This window comes from Bos indicus x Bos taurus, chromosome 16, assembly GCF_003369695.1.
Source record: "Bos indicus x Bos taurus breed Angus x Brahman F1 hybrid chromosome 16, Bos_hybrid_MaternalHap_v2.0, whole genome shotgun sequence".
Taxonomy (NCBI): domain Eukaryota; kingdom Metazoa; phylum Chordata; class Mammalia; order Artiodactyla; family Bovidae; genus Bos; species Bos indicus x Bos taurus.
Window position 1 is genome coordinate 4,568,717 of NC_040091.1, and position 5,632 is coordinate 4,574,348.

Here is a 5,632-nt window from a genome sequence, read left to right on the forward strand (position 1 = left end):
CTGCCAGAGCCCAGTATCATGCTAGCAGTGGTTTTTCAAAGGACACATGATTCTTCCTTGCAGATGGTATGGCCTTTCCAAAGAACCACAGGGGACTGTGCAACCATAAGCTCCACATAGCATCTTTTGCCAACACCTGTGCTTCTCAGATTAAGTGGCAGGACTGCTTCCATCTCAGCTTGGACCTGCTGCTGAGCCTTTTCCCGACCTGGGTCCCACTCAAAGGGGAGAGCATTTCATGCCACTTGCTGCCTGGCCTGGAGCAGGTTTCCCATGCGCTGCCTCCAGAGCCAGAGACTTGTCAAATATGCTGTTTCCTTCATTGGGATGGAAGATACAGGATATGATGTCCTGTCTTTCACTTGAGATGAGAGTCCCTGGCAGGTCCCTGATCACTGAACCCCTAAAAATATTGCTGATGTGACTATCCCCCAGAATTTCCGTGAGGTTTTCCTCTGAGTCATGTGTATCTTACTGGGGTCTCCAACATGCTAACAGCTTCTTGCTCACATGGCCTGATTAGCATAATACCATCAATAAATAATGATCCATATAACATTCTCCAGGGTGTCCAGATAGTCAGATCCTTTTGGACAGTATTGTGACATAGGGCAGGGGATTTAACATAGCCTTGGGACCAAATTGTAAGTAAATGTTGTTATTCACCCACACAAATGCAAATGGTCTCTAATCCTCTCCTCTGAAGGGAATAGCAAAGAATGCATTCACCAAACCAAAGCTTCATATTATGTGCCTGAGGCCATATCAAATCTGCTACAGTAGATAAACAGATATGGTAGCTAGAATTGGGGTTAATAATTGGTTGAGTTTGCAGTAGTTTATTGTCACCCTCTAGAGCCCACTAGGTTTCTATAGGGGCCAACTGTTGAGTTGAATAGAGATAATATGGGAATTGCCACTCTGCATCCTTTAGATCCTTCAGTTCAGTTCAGTTGCTCAGTCATGTTCGACTCTTTCCGACCCCATGAATCACAGCACGCCAGGCCCCCCTGTCCATCACCAACTCCTGGAGTTCACTCAAACTCACATCCATCGAGTTGGTGATGCCATCCAGCCATCTCATCCTCTGTTGTCCCCTTCTCCTCCTGCCCCCAGTCCCTCCCAGCATCAGAGTCTTTTCCAATGAGTCAACTGTTCGCATGAGGTGGCCAAAATATTGGAGTTTCAGCTTTAACATCATTCCTTCCAAAGAACACCCAGGACTGATCTCCTTTAGAATGGACTGGTTGGATCTCCTTGCAGTCCAAAGGACTCTCAAGAGTCTTCTCCAACACCACAGTTCAAAAGCATCAATTCTTCGGCATTCAGCTTTCTTCACAGTCCAACTCTCACATCCATACATGACCACAGGGAAAACCATAGCCTTGACTAGACCGACCTTTGTTGGCAAAGTAATGTCTCTGCTTTTGAATATGCTATCTAGGTTGGTCATAACTTTCCTTCCAAGGAGTAAGCGTCTTTTAATTTCATGGCTGCAGTCACCATCTGCAGTGATTTTGGAGCCCAAAAAATAAAGTCAGACACTGTTTCCCCATCTATTTCCCATGAGGTGATTTAAGGGTGATGCAAATATTAACAGTTCCTCCCTACCATGAGATACTGTTTTGTATTTACGATCTTGGCTAGAGATGGGGCACTTTCACAAGCTTCCACCTGGCTTTCCTCACTATGATAGCTCTTACCCAAAAGCCTAAGACCCAGTGACTCAACCAACAAGCAGGTCAGCCCCAGTTACACTTTCAGGGTCTGGAGAAATTGCCACTGGGTATATCTGTAGACCCAGTGGGCACACTGTAAACCAGACCTTGGCAGGGACTTTAGTCATTACCTGGCCCCCATATGCCCCACTGGTTAGAATAGGGGGTCAGGGTGATGCTCTGGTTCTCTGGGTATCATGTCAGCTCAGACTCTGTGTCCAGTAGTCCTCAGAACAACTGGGGGTTCTCTTCCCCCAGTTACCCAATCAGACAACTGTGGGTCCCTTTGGGAAGGACTTATGGAATCTTGACTCTGTATGTTAGGTGTGGTGTTGTTGGCTTTTTTTTTTTTTCTTTTCGGGACCTGGCTGAATCTGAGTCTGACATTTTATTGGGGTGGCTGCCCTAAGACTTGGAGAAGGCAATGGCACCCTGCTCCAGTACTCTTGCCTAGAAAATCCCATGGGAGGAGGAGCCTGGTAGGCTGGAGTCCATGGGGTCACAAAGAGTCTGACATGACTGAGCGACTTCACTTTCACTTTTCATTTTCACGCTTTGGAGAAGGAAATGGCAACCCACTCCAGTGTTCTTGCCCGGAGAATCCCAGGGACAGAGGAGCCTGGTGGGCTGCCGTCTCTGGGGTCGCACAGAGTTGGACACGACTGAAGCAACTTAGCAGCAGCAGCAGTAGCCCTAAGACTGTCATCCATCGTTGACTTCTTTTAATGGTAGAATTTAAGAAATGATCTTGTTGGTTTTTATTTTGCCTGTGTGTGTGTGCTCAGTCCCTTAGTCATGTTCAACTTGCAACCCTATAGACTGTAGCCTGCCAGGCTCCTCTGTCCATGGGATTTTTCCTGCAAGAATACTGGAGTGGGTTGCCATTTCCTTCTCCAGGGAATCTTTTTGACCCAGGGATCAAACTCACATCTCCTGTGTTGGCAGGTGGATTTTTTTTTTACCACTGTTGCCACCTGGGAAGCCCCATTTATTTTGCCTGTAAGAACACCAGATTCTTTTAATCATCTCTATAACTCTCTGGAGTCAGGGCCTGTGTCTGCACTCCAATCCTGTTACTCATCGAATAATTGCATCCCCTCGGCCTCTCTGGTTCTGGGCCTCTCATCACTGCTGGTATCACTGAGCCAAATTCTCCACCTACCTCTCCTACCAGCAGCCTGGCTTATGGAGAGCCCCCGTCTATCTTTTTTAGTAATACTGGCTCATTTCTTGTAGTTTTTGTAAATATATATTCCCCAGGCCTTCTCATGGAACAAAATCATCTGGTAGGTGTTCCAAATGTATGGAACATCCATTCTAGCACGATCCCTTCCTGAATCCTTTTATTTCTTCCTCCACTGCCTGCTGGAGGAGCACTGGCATTTCATTTGCCTCTAGCTTGGGCCATCACTTTCTCTGTGCTTCTAGGAGTCATGGGAACAGCGAGGACTTCCTGAAATCTCTGCCAAGGTGTTAAATCTTATACCCTTGGAAAGCTCTTCCCAGCATTATCTTCTATTTCAGCCTCCTTGGTCCAGACCTTCTGAATCTAGTCCCATATGATCGTCTCTGACTTTGGTTGAGTCACGCTGACTAGGGCTTGCAGCTCATTTTCTTCCATTATCAGGACCAGCACATCCCAACTGGTGATGTTGGGACTTATCCCTACTTCATAAGCTTAGTTATCTGAAAGGTAGATGGTGGGGAGAGGTCTCTGTAGGGTCTTCAAGGAAGATGGGGTGGTGGGAATTGGGGGTTAGAGAGAGTGGTGCTAGTTCTTCATAGGGAGAGGTGGGCCAATTATGCAGGCTCTGAGAGTTTAGAAGAAGCTGGGACTTAAAATTTTGGAAGCCTCATGCACCAGATGCCCCATCCCAAGCTCCAGAACTCCATCTCCCCACCAGATGTCTCCCTTCTCTAGACTTCAGTGTATAGAACAGAAAGGGCAGGTTCAGCTTTCCTTTACAGAGAGAATGCTGTGTTACTTGCCCAACTTGCCCTGAAATTCGACAGCAGCTGATAACAGGAGGGTCTCAAGGGCCGTTTCCCCACCAAATGTTGAAACGAGCAGATGGATGTGTATCCAGACTTGCTACGATGGGGCAAGCTCCATAATGATTGGTAATTGACATTTCATTCAGTTCTCAGTGCTAAATAAAGCTTATTTGTTCACATTTTCATCTGGTAAGCTCCACAGTAACAAAATGTCTTAATTTGAGAAGAAGGGAGATTATCTTCAGAGATCATTGCCCTTAATCCTCCATCTTTCAAAAATCTCTAAAATTTTTTAATGGCTTCTACAAAGATGCCTAAGGAAATGTTGAAGCCTCAGTCTTCATTTCAGAAGCTAATACCTAGGTCCTCAAAGTTCCTGAGGTTTTCTCCTTCCTAACTGTTCAATTTTTGAGGCTGAGATTTATCTTGAAGGAGAGAAGGGGCTGGAATCCTGCAGCCCTATTTACTTCAGCCTGGAAGAATTGCTGCCTTATGATCCAGCAACCCCACTGCTGGGCATACACACTGAGGAAACCAGAAGGGAAAGAGACACGTGTACCCCAATGTTCATCACAGCACTGTTTATAATAGCCAAGACGTGGAAGCAACCTAGATGTCCATCAGCAGATGAATGGATAAGAAAGCTGTGGTACATATACACAATGGAGTATTACTCAGCCATTAAAAAGAATACATTTGAATCAGTTCTAATGAGGTGGATGAAACTGGAGCCTATTATACAGAGTGAAGTAAGCCAGAAGGAAAAACATAAATACAGTATGCTAACGCATATATATGGAATTTAGAAAGATGGTAACAATAACCCGGTGTACGAGACAGCAAAAGAGACACTGATGTATAGAACAGTCTTATGGACTCTGTGGGAGAGGGAGAGGGTAGGAAGATTTGGGAGAATGGCAATGAAACATGTAAAATATCATGTAGGAAACGAGTTGCCAGTCCAGGTTCGATGCACGATGCTGGATGCTTGGGGCTGGTGCACTGGGACGGCCCAGAGGGATGGTATGGGGAGGGAGGAGAGAGGAGGGTTCGGGATGGGGAACACATGTATACCTGTGGCGGATTCATTTTGATATTTGGCAAAACTAATACAATTATGTAAAGTTTAAAAATAAAATAAAATTAGAAAAAAAAAAAAACATTCCATGGGAAAAAAAAATAAAGGCAAGACCAGTTGCTAGAATTTTGTTGAGGACTTTTGCATCTATGTTCATCAGTGATATTGGCCTGTAGTTTTTTTTTGTGTGTGTGTGTGGCATCTTTGTGTGGTTTTGGCATTAGGGTGATGGTGGCCTCATAGAATGAGTTTGGCAGTTTACTTTCCTCTGCACTTTTCTGGAAGAGTTTGAGTAGGATAGGTGTTAACTCTTCTCTAAATTTTTGGTAGAATTCACCTGTGAAGCCATCTGGTCCTGGGCTATTGTTTGTTGGAAGATTTTTTTATTACAATTTTGATTTCCATGCTTGTGATGGGTCTGTTAAGATTTTCTCTTTCTTCCGGTTCAGTTTTGGAAGGTTATACTTTTCTCGGAATTCATCCATTTCTTCCAAGTTGTCCATTTTATTGGCATATGGTTGCTGATAGTAATCTCTTATGATCCTTTGTATTTCTGTGTTGTCTGTTGTGATCTCTCCATTTTCATTTCTAATTTTGTTGATTTGATTCTTCTCCCTGTTTTTCTTGATGAGTCTGGCTAATGGTTTGTCTATCTTATTTATCTTCTCAAAGAACCAGCTTTAAGTTTCGTTGATTTTTGCTATAGTCTCTTTTATTTCTTTTTCATTTATTTCTGCCCTAATTTTTATGATTTCTTTCCTTCTACTAACCCTGGTGCTCTTCATTTCTTCTTTTTCTTGTTCCTTTAGGTGTAAAGTTAGGTTATTTATCTGATTTTTCT